The 13,309-nt window shown below is 41.6% G+C and overlaps 1 protein-coding gene across 3 annotated transcripts in view; it reads left to right on the forward strand.

Moving 5' to 3' along the window:
- Positions 1-7,027: 7,027 nt before the first annotated feature.
- CTNNB1 (catenin beta 1) overlaps positions 7,028-13,309 on the forward strand; it is a 45,944-nt gene continuing 39,662 nt past the window's right edge. For all 3 annotated transcript variants that reach the window (XM_068982360.1, XM_068982361.1, XM_068982362.1), the window contains exon 1: positions 7,028-7,184. The gene's annotated coding sequence lies outside the window, so the exon portion shown is untranslated. The remainder of the gene's footprint in view (positions 7,185-13,309) is intronic.

Here is a 13,309-nt window from a genome sequence, read left to right on the forward strand (position 1 = left end):
TAAGACAAATATGGAATCATCTTATCTATATTAGTTAGCTTTTCTCCTTAACAAACCACCCCCAAATGAGTTGGTTTACAACAACCATTTTTAAAAAATTTTAGAACCTGCACAATGTTCCTCATTCTAATGTAAGAATATGGGTTCTGAAAACTAAGTCGTATGAGCAAAGGTTGAAAGAATCGGGATCGTGATGCTACGCAAAGAGAACTTTCACAGGAAAGAGGAATATATGTGTGAGACACTTACAATCTTGATTTCTTATACCTTAGATTCTAATACAGTTTATAGTGGAAGGAAAAATATTTTGAATGGATGATCCCTTGAAGCAACAGAAATTAAAGCATGTTTTTCTTTCTCTAATTGATTTTACAAATACAGAACTATATGATTTCAGAGCGGTCCATTTGTGTGGAATGACACAGTCGGCTAATAGAAAAATTACTGGAAAATCCCAGAGGAGATGGATTTATTTCATACTTATCAACTTTTCTCATTTTTATGAGAATCTGCTATTTCTTTCTCCTCTTCTTAAGAGAGAAACAATACAGTCTTTGTTTCTATTTCTCCCTCCCCCATTCAAATTCTATAAATGTAAATTTAAAATATGGGCAGATTTGAAAATGGATTATGAAGAAAATGCTTTAGCATAAACAAAAGGAAGATGGAGTAAAACGCATGTCTGTCACTGCATGGGAAATGGTGTGACAAATACCCAGTACTTTTGTCTAGAGAATGGTGATGACTCAGAGTATCGCGGTCCACCTGAAAGAATGTGCAAAGTGAAATATATTTAAACGAAAACCCATGCAAGTGCTGTGTCCCTTCTGGATATACCTGGAACTGTGTTCTGTTTCAATAATTTTATATCCTCTCCTAGAAATAAAATTTCTGCGAAGCTAAATCAAAATGCTATTTAAAAGATCTATGCCTTGTTTAAGAAGCTACTTTATTGTAAGATTTAGAATTAAAATTTAAGATCATCCAATAAAATAAATTTGAATAACCAACAACCTTGAAAATTTATATCAGTGATAACATTTATATATATATATTTTTGACTTTTAAACAAACAACAAACTAAGCCTGCAATGAAAACAGAAATGTCATTTCTTTCGGTAGCATTACTGGGAGAAAACTCAGAAATGACTGTATCCTTACTCAAAGAGAATTTTTTTTTTTTTTTGGTCAAGTGGTTAAAAAAATCAATCTATATGTTCCCCCACTTTTCTAGGCTTAAAGTTATTTTTTGCTGAATGGTGCAAAAGGGAAAATGGACATTTGCTTCTGGCACTGTGACCTTCTCCAGGCCCTGTCCACACTGCCCTCTCTGATTCAGTGTATTTCTGGAACACACTTCTGATATAACCAGCAACCGTTCTCCATAAACACTCAACTTGACAGCAAATGAGAGTTAAAAAAAAAAAAAGTCTCTCTCTCTCATCAATGAAGAGTGCCGCACTACAAACACATTTCCTTTTTTTTTTGGAAGATGATTTTAAAAAAAGAGATTAATTATCTTTAAAAGATGGGGTACAGCTCAACCCTGTTATTTTCCTTCTGGCTATACACATGAATACACTAATTTTTGTTTTAAAACCAATAGAGTTCTTAACGATTATGAACTATTGCTGATTTTTAAAAAGAAATCTATAGCTGGTCCATACATTTTCCAACTAAGACATAGCATCAAACCTCCATAAGTTTAAGAAAGCTATATATACCTGTATACATACACACTTATAAACATACACACTGATCCAACTGCACCCTTACCCACAGATAACTAAACCATTTGAGATTTGTTGGTAGGGGATGGGGGAAAGGGGCTGGGGAGCATTTTTTTTTTTTTTCACAATAGGCATGCATAATATTTACTGAACAAGACATTTTGCTCTGTATTTTTTTTTAATCGGGGGGGGAAATCATTTTATTTAGACTTTCTATGGCATGGGTTACTCAGTTCACAGCAGAGGCACCTGCAGCAAATTAATTTCTTGTAGCACATTAATTATCTCATAGCTTCTATTTAGGCTGCAGCTGTTGCTATTATGTTCATAATATTTTTTATCACCACTGTATACAACAGGTTATGGCAATAATAGAAATCTTTATTTTTTTTTTTGCCACTCCCCCCCACCCCTGTTGTTTCCCTGTTTCTGTGTCAGAAGGGAAGGCTGGAAGAAATTTAGGCAAATTAAGCCCCACAGCACACTATAATTTTCTATTTCTGAACCGATTTGTGAGAGAATGGGTAACTGAAATTAGCAAAGGATCACCCCACACAAAGATGGCGCGTGCAGAATTTGTGAAAGCGAAAAAGAAGACGAAGGAGAAGCAACAGAGGGACGGAATACTGCAGTGCTGGGGTGGTGAGTGTTTGGATGGGGGCGGGGAAAATGCTGCAGTTTTCATGAAATAATAAGGTGGGGGAAAAAAAGGCATACAAAGAGTAGGTTTTTCATTGTTTGTAAAATATAAACACAGATGAATTCTGTCTTTGGTTTGTTCATGCTTTTCACTCTGCACAGCAGGGATGTTCTTAAGAAGTTGCCCTCTGCGAAATTTCACTAAATGGGAACCGTGGACCCTGCATGATGGGATTATAATCACACCAGCCACTCCTTTTACATAATTTTTTGTTTAAGATCCAGTAAGACTCCCTGTTTTTAATATATATAAAGCGATAGACCTGGATATGTCGATAAACTGAGGGTTTGCGTCCCTGTAGCCTAAGTGCAAGCTAAAACAAAAAACCCGGTGGTATCACATCTACAAATCTCAATGGATTCAAAAACAATATGAAAATTTTTTTAGCTGACAAGAACATGTCTGCTGCCTGCAGTCCCTGCAATAGCTCACCATGTTGCCTACTAACCGAAAGATCAAAAATTATCGATTTCATGGCGCTGCGTGCTCTGGAAAGGAAAAGCTACTTTAAAATTTGCATTGTTTAAGAAATGAGTTAAAAGAAAAGAATTATTTTCTTTTTCCTGAACAGTTTGGAATGTGAAAATGGCATGTTATAATCTTATCCATGATTTACTATAATTCCATTATTTTTAGCAGCTGGAGTCCAGAAGTGATTTTTTTCGATGAATTTAGGATTTTGCCGCAGTATACATCTGCAGTCCCAGAATCCTCCGGTAAGTTAATCCTTCTTTCGATGGGAAACGCCTTTAACCTTCTCGTGAATGAAATATCTGCAACCATTTTGAAATTTTTAATAGAGGAGGGTGTGTGTATATGTGTGTGTTTGGGGGGGGGCAGTTTATGTCTCCAAAGCATGATTTTATTGCAATGCAGCGGTATTTGTCTTAGTTCTTAGAAACACTGAGAAACATACCTTTGTGCTCTTTGAATATCATGGATGATGTCTCCATTACTTCTCCTTACACTTTCTATCTATGGTAGCATTAGAAAGTACTTCCTTAGTATGGCAAAGACTGTTGTGTCAAACTAGTGAAGGCCTGCAGAACACATAACTCCAAGCACAAAAAGTGTGCCTGGCACATCTGAAGCGGCCATGAACATAACCACCACGGCTGCTGCCACGCCACCACCATGACCATCGCCTCCCACCACCTTCACTGCCCCTCCCTCGTTCCGCAGTGCACACCAGGCACAAGCTTTCCACGGTGACTTTCTGCCGAATTTGCCCAGTGGGTTCCTAGATGACTTCTGTGTGCGAGAATAGCCAACCATATAGTCTGACATAAGGTATTTACAACTACTTAGCCTGTTCAGCTGGAAAGAAATCAAAAGATAACACTGAACCTTGAGATGATGGATTGCAAATCAAAAGCCCCAATCCATAAAGAGCCCACTTGATGAACTGCTAAATGAAAAGGCTGATTCTAATTTTTGTCCAGTCTTTGCAGGCTGTCTGAAAAGAAAAATTTTTGAGCCAGCCTTCTTAGAGAGTTGGCATTCATTGTTTATAAACGTATGGAGTATTATTTCGTCTTACCTTTCTGCGGGGAGAGGATTCTTCCCAAGGAGAGTCAGATTGTCCAGAAGAGACCACACCCTCGTTTCACTGTTTTCTACTGTTTCTCTTTCTTTTCAAGGAGGGCTTATTAACAATCACAATTATACATTCATTTAGGGGTCCTCATCCAAAGGAGCCAAGCATCCATTTCTTTCTCTCCAAAGGAAGCTCATTGTTTTAGCGTTCAATAAATGTTTAATTAGTGGATCTGATAGATTTAACCATCTTGAAAAGTAAACGGGCCTTCTTGACAATGTTGCCTTGATCATCGTTTCCGTCCGAAGTGCAAAAACAATCTGGGCATTTATTTCTTCGCCTAAAAGGTGATTCAAAGGCATATATTTTAGTGAAGGGACGCTGTACCTTCTTTCAGCTTCCATGGAGCCACTGCTGGGTGTGCCAACGGTCTGATATCATGACAAGCAATATTTTCTCTGCTAAACCAGCTGGAGACCCTTTTGGTTTCTAGGAATACAGCCTGAAATTTAGGACCATTTGTCCTCTGCAGTTTCACAAAATGGATTAATTTACGTCAAACTCAAGTGGCTGGCTTTGGAAGGAAAATGTGTAAGAAGATAACCAAGTATTTTTAATGAATGTATGACCCAAGTTCAGTTGTTAAACATCATTTTTACAAAATCATTTCACCAACTCCTCAGGTATTTTGATGCTTGTATTTCTTGTTGGTTTAATGATAATATTTGTCTTCATTTCAGAGAAGCTATTCATCTCATATTTTTGGTGAGACAATTGGAACAATTTTTATTGGGGGGGATAAGCAAATAAAAATTCAGAGCAATTTGTTAAATTCAACTAATTTGTCTGAGTGCTAGTTACCCAGTAGTTCTTCAGTACACTTAAATGTGATGTGAAAATAGCTTGCTGCATTGTTGCAAAATTTTACATTTCCTTTACTAACATGTGTTTGCTTAAAGTATTACTAGGGATTTTAAATATTAATTATAAATTTAGATTAAGACATCTAAATTATAGAGAAATGCTTCAATTATTTTGTCATCTAAAAAGAGAAATACGAATATAGGAGAGTTTTTATCTTTTAGATGTCCTAATGGTGTAAATATTTCTTAATCAGTTTTAATGGTGTGCCCTTGTTCAGCAAAACAAAAAGCAAAAACTGAACACAGAAAAAGGAAACCTCTGTTAAAAAATTAATATTTATTAGTCATCTGATTTTACATATATGACTTTAATCAACTGCATATATGAAGATTAAAATTGGGGATTATTACCTGAAAAATGCCATCGATACTTTTAAGTTTATATTAGAAACACTGCTTTGATAAAGTATCTTTTTCTGCTCAATCAGTTCAAATTATGACCAGATGATTAATCACAACCATCCTCTACTCTTAATTCTACAGAACTACTGGCAAAGACACAAATGAGAAAGTCATCGTAGACAATGGGTCTCACTGTACATCATTTGAGTCTGTGGACTTTTTCCACTGCAGGGGCCCACTACAGCTATGGTGCTAGACAGCAGTTAACATTATCACTGGGATATAATAAAATATCATTAAGATAGGGGGAAAATTGAATTTTTAAAGAACATGTTGGCCCTGAAGCATTAGCTATACCTAAAACTGCACAAGCTACTCCACAATTGAATGAGAGGGTTTCCTGCCGTACCTATATATAAAGACCTATTGTTTGCATGCATTAATTACAGAGATAAAAGCCTCAAGATAACTTTCACTGTTGTTTTTTGTACTCTCTCCATTGTTTTGGAGGAAAAATAAGCATCTAACAATAGACTAGAGAAAGTGAATCGATCATAATTGTTTCAGCTTTGACAAACACCAAATCTGCTGATTACAATGGAGACATTTCCAAGGGAAAACAAGACCCAACTTCAGCCTATTCAAACGAATTAAAATTTTTTTGAAGAATAGAAAATGAGTTTAAAAAAATTAGAAGCTGCCTAATGGATAGCTCTTTCCATGAACAACGAACTTGGATTTCTCAAAGAAGTAATACCCTAGAAATGAACTTAGAATGAAAGAAAAATCCACCACCACCCCCAATATACTGATACTTAGTAGCAAAGTGGAACCAGTTAAAAATGGAAACTGTAAGAATTAACCTAATTGGCAGGGCTGTGGAGCTAGTCCATGTCTATCAGTCATTTGTTCAGTTAGGGACTCCTAAGGACTTGTTGAATTGCGGGCAAGGCGCCTATCCTAACAAGAGTTCGCAGCCTTCACGAGCGGGGAAAGCCGGCGGCTCGGCCGGGTGCTTCATTCCCAGATTCAAGATGAACAGCCGGGTAGGGATGCGAGATCCACGATCCGGACCGTGGGGGGCTCTGAGGTGATGTGCGGCTCGGCTGCGAGCCAAGTCCTGCAGAGAGCTTGGGGCCCAGACTGCAACGGCAGCGGAAGCACGAACGCGCCGGGGTCCCCTGACCGGGAGCAGGGCGGCGGCGGCGTCCGGCAGAGTCCAGAGCGGGTGGGCCCAGATCTCAGCTCCGGCATTGCCGCCGCCGCCTCGGCCCTGAACTTTCACCCTCCAGGGACGTGTGCCGCCTGCCCCGCAGGGCCAGGGTCCCGATGCCGCCTCCCGCGGGTAGCTGGCAGCGGGCAGCCAGCCCCGCATCTGTTCTCATGGCCCGGGGCATGCGCGAGGCCGGGGCGTCGGGCTCGGGACAGTGGAGAATACCGGTGTCGCCCTCCCTCCAGCCCACCCCGGCTCGCGGAGACCCGCGCCTCCCTGACTCGGACTACCGCGCCCTGGCGGGCCGCCCTCTAGTCCCGCGCGGCGGGGCAGCGCCGGCCTCAACCTGGGAGAGCGCCCGCAGAGCGCGCGGGCGCCCCGCCCCTGCCCCGGGCTGGCGGACGGCGGCGGCGGCGGCGGCGGGCGGCTCCGCGGCGCGGGGACTACTTTCCGCCGCCCGCCCGCGCCCCGCCCCTTGTCCCCGCGCGGCGGAACGCTCCGCGCTGCGCCGCTGGCGGCAGGATACAGTGAATCCTGCGCGACTTATAAGAGCTCCTTGTGCGGCGCCATTTTAAGCCTCTCGGTCTGTGGCAGCCGCGCTAGCCCGGCCCCGGGAGCGAAGAGAGAGGGGAGGCGGAGACGGAGCAAGGTCCGAGGAGCAGCTCCGGTCCCCGTCGAGCCGCCAACGCAGGCCGAGGACGGTCGGACTCCCGCTACGGGAGGAGCCTGTTCCCCTGAGGTGCTTGGGCGCTCCTTTCCTTACCCGTCTGGGGCTGCTCCCGTTCCCGCTTCGGAGCCAAACTTCGTCGCGGGCGCGCGGTCCCGTCGGCGGCTGGGAGCCGGACCCGGCGCAGCCCGAGGCCCCGGGGTGGGGAGCGGGGAGGGGCGTGTGGGCTGGGGCCGCCGGGGAGGCGGCAGAGGCGGACCGCGCCCGGGGGGCTGAGGGCGGCGGCCGGGCCCGGTTCCGGTCGCGCGGCTCCTTCGGGAGCCCCGGGGGTGCCGCTTTCGGGGAGGGGGCGCCGCGAGGGCGCGTCCGGGAGGTCGGGTGGCCAGCGGGGTGGGCGGGTGGGTGGAGGGGGCTGTGGTTTCCGTCCCGGGCTCAGGCCGCGGCTGAGTTTGGGGGAGGGACCCTGCGCCTCGGGATGCGCTGGGGCCGGGGTGGGGGGCGGGGTGGGGACGGGGGACTCCGCCTTCCTGGCCTCCGCGGGGAGTTGGGGTGCGGGCGCTGGGCCTGGGACGCCACGTGAGGTCCTATCTCCAGGTTCCTTCTTTCGTGCTTAAGGACGAATTTTTTCGAGGGTTAATAAGAGGTTAGTGATTTTTAATGGCCTGCCGGTGTGAGTGCGCTCGTTTAAATCGGAGCAACTTTAAACCTTAGAGGATCCAAACTGTTAGTGCAGACGGCGCGATGCGCCAGGAGGATTTGCACAGATAAAAATCCATATCTTGCACCTACATTTTTTTGTACGGTGCAGGTGAGTGAAAGCGGGCGTGCTAGGGAGGTCTTGGGAAAAATAAGGGCGAGGGCGGCTGGCTTACTGTCTCTTAGCAAGTGACCCACAGGACTCAGATTGCGACTGCTTCGAGAATTGTGTTCCTGGAGATTCTTTATTCAAATAGTTTCACGGCAACTAAACTTGATTTTGAGAGCACTTTCCAGCGGGGTGAATTTTCCCCTCGCTACGAAATGGCCCGCAGGAAATTCAAGCTTTGCAACTTCGTTCCGTGTTTTGTCTGGAGAGAGGACTTGGAACTGAGACTTTCAAAGTTCGCTTTTCACAGCCTTCTTCTGAGTCTGCTAAACTTGAAAGCTTTGCCAGTCGGGTGTAGTTGTTTGCTTCGTTTTCTTTTCGGTGTTGGAGGGAGCATTGTCTCCTACTTTGTATCTTCCAGACATCTGTGGTCTCCCCCCACCCCCACTCCGGGTTTGTGAGTGGTGAATGAAGGGAGACTGGTCTGCTGGTATGCAGAGGTCGGCAAAAGGAAATCGAGGAGTGGTTTTAGTGAAACGAGAGCTTTGTGTCGTGAATAGTGGTGGCTTAGACTAGACAGCAGCTTGAAGAGACGGCTCGCCTTTGATAGTCTGGGCTGCTGTTTTTCAGATGGCTAAGTTATAAGTATTTTGTCTGGAACTTGGGAAGCCGTTTCATTCTGTCTCTTGGTGTACATTCAGTACCATTGGCTATCTTCCTGTTAACGTGTTTCCTTAAGAGATACTGGACATAGCTTGACTCGTTTGTTTGTTAGTGTTTCTGTTTAATATCTGCTTAGATTAGTGACAAACTTTTGTTCGGGAGGCATTTTTTTCGGTCTGAACTAAGGCGGCTGCTACATTTATTTTATTTTTACATTCAAGCGCACAAATCTCTGAGTTTAAAAAAAGGTGCCATTAATGTTTGCGAATATCTTTTCACGAAATTTGATTAATTTGCGTCCAGTATTCATTACTTTGACCTAGTCTTTGTTCTGAAGGCCATGTACAAGGCCCTAAAGTGATTGCAACAGTAACTTGAAAAACTTCCAGAAGACTATTCTATAGGATTAAAGGAATGCTGAGGCTATTCAAGTCTGAAGTCCTTGAGGGGGAAATTAAAAAACTGTGCCACAAAGTTTAGTATAGCATGTAACTTAGAGTCCTTGAGGAGTTCTAGGCTTGAGATTTTCCCAGAAGCTAGAGCAGTCATTTAAAATTGCTTTCAAGAAAAACCAAATTTTAAAAGGTGACTTAAAAAAAGTAAAACATTTAGTAGTGTTCAAGTGTCAGTGTCCAGCATTTTTCTTTTGAAACATATCCTTTACCAAGATAATTATGTAGATAATTATGAAGATTCCAATATTAAAACTGAACTCAGATTGAGCTTCTTACTGTTGCTAATGATAAATGGAATAAAATTATCCATATAAATGAAGTTGTATATTTTTCTTTTCATATACACTTCCCTCCTCCACTCCCCAAATAGGAAGAGAAAACTTGAAGTAGGCTAATTTCTCTAAGAGTGTTTTGAGATTTGGTTCTTGGGAAAGCTATATGCAGACAGCCTGTTTCATTGTTGGAAGGAGTGGAAGGAAGAGCATAAGTATGGTTGAAACTAGGGACATGGAGAATTCAAAAATTTGAATCTCACTCTTTTATACTTGTAAGTAGCAGTGAAATTAAAATCCCAGAGATAGGTTGTTTGTAGTATCTTCAGCCAAATGAAACTTTTGTGTTATTGAAATGAAACAATACAGCATCCAGTTATAATGAGATTCTGTTTCTCTTTTGTGGTTTACTAGTTGCTGGTAATAACTGCAGAGGAGTAGGTGGTAAATTTTAAGTATGTACTTTGAGCTTGGTTGGAAGCATGTGTGATTGCCAGCCCAGGGCAGAAAGGATGAATACTTTTAGAGCAGGACAAACTTGTAATAAAAAGTATAACAGCTCTTTCGTGCTGCATGTTGACTTGTGACTTTGGTTGTGAAAACACTAGTTGTATTGACTTAGTTGTATTTTGTATTCTTTTAGCTCTCTTTTTGTTGGGAATACGGTATCTTTTGTTGAAACAGTTTGAGTAAAAGCATTTTTATATCTTAAAAGTAAGTAGTAAAACAGACTAGTAGCTACTTCTGGTTACTCCAGAGCTTATATCTTTTGCCTCTTGGACCCTCACGGAGAGAAAACTGAGTTGCAAAATCAGTCTTCATTCTTTTAACAGATTATTGTTTATGTAATACTGTTCTAATTGTGTCTTGATAGATAACTAGGCTAATGGGCTAAAATAAAGATATACTTCGTAAGTTCCAGAAAAGGAAAATATGTGATTTGTATTGCTTGAAAATGAGTAGGAGTTACCTTGTGTAGTTCTTGATCACTTAAACTCTGGAGAAAGTCCTTTATTTCCTCTGTTTACTTAAGAATGCTGCTTTTGTGTTGTATGCAGGTCTGAGCTTGACCAGGTTTGAAATCTAGATACTTCTGTTGAGGCTTGAACCCTGTATCCCTGAAGCATGTATTTAAATCTGCTCCCTAGGGAAAAAGAAGCTCTTATAAAAGAATCGTCATGTTAGGAACCCTTTTTAGAGATTAACTATCTTGCTATTTGTGAGCATCTTTTCTTTTAAAAGATACTATTTTCCAGCCTCAAAGTCTCCTCAAACCTGATGCAGCTGAGTGACAGTAGCGTCAGGGCATGTTTTCACTGCATGCTTTGGTCACATTGAGTGCCCTCCAGTGGATATAATCTAATGCTGGTGATTTTTTTCCCCCCATAAAATTTGTGTGAAATATATTTATGATAGTTTTGATGAGAAAGCGTCAAGAAAACTTTTGAATTCTAGAATAGGGTGTTCATATTATTATTGCTAGTTAAAAGATTGGCTTTAGAACATGTCATCTCAGCCATTATTTGCAGGAGAAAGGTCAAAGTTAAATCAGGAGTTAAATTCTGTCACTTTTTGTAGGAAGTTCTGCTTAAATATAATTATAAACCAAAATCTTAGTCTAAACATCCTAGTATCTGGGCTTCCCTGATGGCCCAGATGGTAAAGAACCCACCTGCGATGCAGGAGACCCAGGTTCAGTCCTTGGGTTGGAAAGATACCCTGTAGAAGAGAATGGCTATCCACTCCAGTGCTCTCGCCTGGAGAATCCCATGGACAGAGGAGCCTAGCGCGCTACAACCCATAGGGTCAAAAAGAGTCAGACACGACTGAGCGACCACACTTAAACCTAGATCCTAAAATTGAGCCATATTAATGAATTCTAGAAATGAAGATTCTCAGATAAAGTTAACAAGTGAATTATCAATTTGTCTAAAATTTCTTATACAATAAAACTGAAGTAAGTCTTCAACTTGGTTATATTTTCAAGGAATATTATGTCTGTGTTAAGAACTGGTTATCAACAAAGCTGGTTGAGTCAACTTATGTGAACTCCAGAGTATAATGCCTAGTGACTACAGGCATTTGTGTAGAGTATACATTTGTATAGTGCTTTGATGCACTATTCCCATATTTTGACCTTTAAATTCTTCAATAAAAACTCTTTCTCCGCACTTCTATGTTACAGTTCTTGCTGTTTCTATAGTAGCATTATTTTATGCAAATGCTTATTTCAAATCAGATTCTAATTAATAACTGGAATAAAACCCATTTAAAAATAGCTTTTAGAAGTCAAATGGTCATTTTTATGGAAAATGCTCAGCTTAGAACAAATGTTTTTACCTTTGTATGTTTTCTATAAATAGGTGGTTGAAATGAAGTTTAAAAGTTAATTGATTGAGTAGGGAGGGAAAATGACTGTATCACTTACTGCTCCATTTTGCTCTGAAATTTAGTATAATTTTGTGGAAACATTGATAATGATTTTCGACTATTTAAGAAATGTATTATTGCCTCCCTGGTGGCTCAGAGGTTAAAGTGTCTGCCTCTAATGCTGGAAACCCAGGTTCAATCCCTGGGTCGGGAAGATCCCCTGGAGAAGGAAATGGCAACCCACTCCAATATTCTTGTCTGGAGAATCCCATGGACAGAGGAGCTTGGTAGGCTACAGTCCACGGGGTCACAAAGAGTCGGACACGACTGAGTGACTTCACTTCACTTTTTAAAAACATAAGGCAAGAATGCCTCAGTTGTTTTATATCTCAGAATGGGTTGTTATCCTTCATAAAGGATCATGTATGGAATAAGTAATGTCCAAGTCTGTAACTATTATATTCATAATTTACTGCCTCAAGGTCAAATAGCTTGTGTTCCAGTTTCAGAGATTTTTATGAGAAGAGAGTAGATTTGAAAGTTCTCTTGAAAACTGTGTACATCTTCTTTTAAAAAAAATTCTGCCTATTAGGGACCTAGCTTATTTCTTGAAATTGGCCACTTGTCTTCATGCAACAATTTGACAAACAATATAGGTGACTAAGATCTCTGTCAGAAACCACATAGGATTGATCTTCCATCCCAGTGGGAGTAGCTACTCAGTATCTCCAAGCAGGTATGGGCTCACAGGGCCCCTGTGAACTACAACAAATTGAGAGAACATATGTCCCATATAAACCGGTCTCCAGCTGCAGCCACTGTGGAAAGCAGTTCAGGCTTCCACAACATCTGAATTTCTCCTGTCTTCTAAGAGAAGCAGAGAACCTGGATTAATGTGCGTCTCATGATTTGCACCAGTGGGGCTTGGTGGCTCGGCGGTGAAGAGTCTGCCTGCGGTGCAGGAGCTGCACAAGCTGTGGGTTTGATCCCTGAGTTGGGAAGGTCCCCTGGAGGAAAAAATGGCAACCCACTCCATTATTCTTGCCTGGAGAATCCCATGGACAGAGGAGCCTGGTTGGCTAAAGTCCATAGGATCACAAAGAGTCGGACACTACTGAAGCAACGTAGCACACACATGATTTGCACATGTTGGTAGGTGAAATTCATGTTTTAAGACATTTTAACACAAATTAAATACACCTATTGGCAGGATCTGCCAGTTTGTGGCATCTGCAGTAAACCATTTGGAGTACAGTGTTTTTGGTTTGTTTGTTTTTTTAATGATGATGATTCTGTTAAGGGACTGAAGGTAGTACAGTTCTGTATCTATGTCTCTATATATACATAACGACACAACTGAGTGAGTAACATTTTTACTTTCATAACTTAGTAAATAAGATTTGATAAACCATTAGGTTCATATTTGGTATTTTAGGAATGCCTTGTATCAATTGACTATATAAACAGATTAGGAACTTAAAGCAGGTTCATATCATTAACTCTGGGAAACCTGCACTTAAAAAGCTTAAGAATTAAGATGGATTGGATCAAGGAAAAAAGGAGAAAGAACAAACTTGTTCATCACTTGATCATCTTAAGTATAGTTTTTAAAGTGTTTTTTTAAAAGAGGTC

This window comes from Capricornis sumatraensis, chromosome 10 (genome assembly GCF_032405125.1).
Source record: "Capricornis sumatraensis isolate serow.1 chromosome 10, serow.2, whole genome shotgun sequence".
Lineage (NCBI taxonomy): Eukaryota > Metazoa > Chordata > Mammalia > Artiodactyla > Bovidae > Capricornis > Capricornis sumatraensis.